This window comes from Numida meleagris, unplaced genomic scaffold, assembly GCF_002078875.1.
Source record: "Numida meleagris isolate 19003 breed g44 Domestic line unplaced genomic scaffold, NumMel1.0 unplaced_Scaffold460, whole genome shotgun sequence".
NCBI lineage: Eukaryota > Metazoa > Chordata > Aves > Galliformes > Numididae > Numida > Numida meleagris.
This window is the reverse complement of record NW_018364676.1, coordinates 2,833-5,787: the sequence shown is the minus strand read 5'-3', so window position 1 is coordinate 5,787 and position 2,955 is coordinate 2,833. Positions and strand designations below refer to the sequence as shown.

The 2,955-nt window shown below is 56.0% G+C and overlaps 1 pseudogene; it reads right to left on the bottom strand.

Annotated features, from left to right (window-relative positions):
* Positions 1-11: 11 nt before the first annotated feature.
* LOC110391689 lies at positions 12-2,195 on the bottom strand (annotated as a pseudogene).
* Between the last annotated feature and the right edge of the window lie 760 nt (positions 2,196-2,955).

Here is a 2,955-nt window from a genome sequence, read left to right as displayed (position 1 = left end):
GGGATGGGTGCTGGTTTGGGTTGGAGTGATGAAGATGTTCCATGGGGAGCACACGTGTGTCCTTGGTGTTTGCTGTGGGGACAGATGTGGTGCAGACACGGGGCACACGGTAAGGACACACGTGTGCAGTGTTGTGCACATGGATCAGTGTACATGTATGAGGTCACACATACAAATATGGAGGCACAGAGTTAAGCTCATAGTACACACATGTGTACATCTATTGAGCATATGCGACACTGTCCACAGATGTAATGCACATGAACACATGCAGTGGCACATGCATGCAGTGCACACGTGATGGTGAGCACACCCAACTCACCTGCACTGTGCACACTTGAAGTACATGTGTACACCCAACACACACGTGTTTGTGCACACAGATCGGAGGCATCAGTGGTGCCCCCCCGTGGCCACCTCGGCGTAGATAACAGAGGGCTGGGGGGCAGCAGGGAGGGTTGGAGGCTGCATGCTGCGGGTCACAGCTTGCAGCTCGATGTAGGTCAGACCCTCGCTGTCACTGGGTGGCACCTGGGAACCCAATAGGAATGCAGAGTGTCACCATGGGTGTCCCCAGTGTGCTCCAGGAGGGACACTCCACAAGTGAAGTTTGGGGTTCCTACTACATTGTGTGAAAGTGCCCATGGGGTCTGAGTGCTGTTTAAACTTTGGAGGGACCAGGGTGATCAGGGGATCCACAATGCAGATTTAGAGTTTCCCTTGGGCTGGGTTTGGGGGATGTGCTTAATGTAAGGGCAAACCATATGAGGCTGGGGGTCCCCTGGGTTCCCACGGGCAGGGTTTGGGGCTCACTGTGGGACTGGGGGGGCTCCAAGAGTCAGGTTGGGATTTGGGGTCCCCTGACACAGAGACTTGCCTGGAACTCCATGGTCTCGGGATTTTTTGTGGGGGCACCTGTGCCAAAAAGAAATAGGGGAACGGGGTGGAGGCTATGGGTGGGGGAGGCTTGAGGGGTGTTGGAGGGGATCTACTGGGAAAAAAAGACATTTAACCCCTTCCCCACCAGGGCTCTCATCTCTCCATGTCCGACATCTGCGAGGAACAAGGAGGAAGAAGATGACAAGGATGAGGATAAAGACAAAGGCAGCAGTGCAGCCCCCAGCCACCACCACCACCAGGTTCCCATGGGAACTAAATGCAGCACCTGTGAGGTCAGGATGATCAGGTTATCACATCCCTGGCCACTACCTCGGTGGGGACAGGAGGTGACGCAGCCACCCATGGTGGATACCAAGTGGTACCCAAATGGGGTTGAGACCAACCTGGGGGTGCAGGTGTGGGTGTCACCTCCAGTGTCACGCTGTCCCCAAGGGGTGAGGACACAAAGGGGTAATGCCAGGGGTGGTAGGAGCACCTATAGGTGCCAGTGTCGGCTGGGGTGACCCCAAGGAGGGTGAAGGTGGCTGTGCCCCTACTGACAGGCTCCTGGCGCTGGATAGGGGCTGAGCACCCATCCTTGTGCAGGAGGAAGGCAGACCCATAGTTCTTTTTCCAGCAGCGGATGGTGACATTGGTTCCTGTCCCCACACATCCCTCGGGGCAAAGAGAGATGCTGGGTGGTTGGAAGATGCGATCTGCATGAGGGGAAGGGACAGCAATGGGACACGGTTCTGTTGGGAGCACCCAGAGGCATCTGGTGTCCCCAGCGCCCTCACCTGTCACCACCAGCTCCACAGGGTCACTCTTCTCCGAATTCTCCTCTGACTCAGGCACCCAATACTGACACCGATATGTACCTACATGATCCCGCTTTGTGCTAACGAAGGTGAACTCGACTGTGTCATGCTCCTTGTACTTGTTGAGTGTTCAACCTCCAATGTACAGCCAGACCCAGGCAGCCGGCCGGGACAGGTGGCACTGCAGGGTGACATTGTCACCCACGGACACCCCCTGGCTAGGGTGCAGCCACAGGGAGGGTCGGGGCACTAGGACAGCGGACACCAGTCAGCCTTGTCCCTGCACACCCTCCTGGACCCCTCGGATGGCCTCCTACCCACACTCCTCTCCCTCTGTCCCCATTGATCCCTCCATCCCCATACTGACGGAGCTGCGCCCTGTTTGCTGCCACCAGACACCAACCTGCAGGGGACACTGTTCTGGTCCCACTCAGTGTCACCAACCCCTGTGGCACCATGTCCCCATTGTCACTCACCCAGGATGAGGACCAGCACCATTGGTGCCATGAGGCAGGAGCAGCTTGGGGACAGTGAGACTGCAGTGGGAACAAGAAGCTGCTGCAGAGCTGCTGTCAGTACCTCTATGGGGACAGGATGCTGTGATGTCACCTCCTGATATGGCAATTGTGGTGCCCAAATGGGTGGTGGCACCCTGGAGTCCCCAATAATGTGTTACACATGGAGCGATGCAAACAGTCCCCGTTGGGTTGCCCTTTGCAGATTGTCATCGTTTGGGTGTCACACACTGTCTGTCCCCAGTGAGCTGCCAGGGCATGGCCTTGCAAGGTGTGCCCCATGGGATGCCAAACACAGGACACGTGCTCCAATGGGATGTCCCACATGGGATGTCACATGCCATCCCCAACACGTCCAGCCAGCTGTCACCACACTCTGTCCCCACTGCGCTTTCCTCTGCCATCCCCACTGGGGAAAGCAGCAGGGACCTTTGGGGACACAGTGACACTCACACAGACATGGGGCACACTATGAGGACACACATTTTTAGTGGGGCACACATGTGGTACTGACATCAGGCACATGCTATGGACATGTGCATGCAGTGCTGACACACATGGAGTGCCAACACGGGAACTGCATGCTAAGGACACAGATGTGCATTGTTGTGTGCATGCTTTGGTGTACATGTATTGTGTCACACGAACACACTCAAAGGCTCAGGGTTAGCCATGTAGTACACGTGTATGTACATTTATTGTGCATATGTGACAGCACACATGGACAGCATATGACCACATGT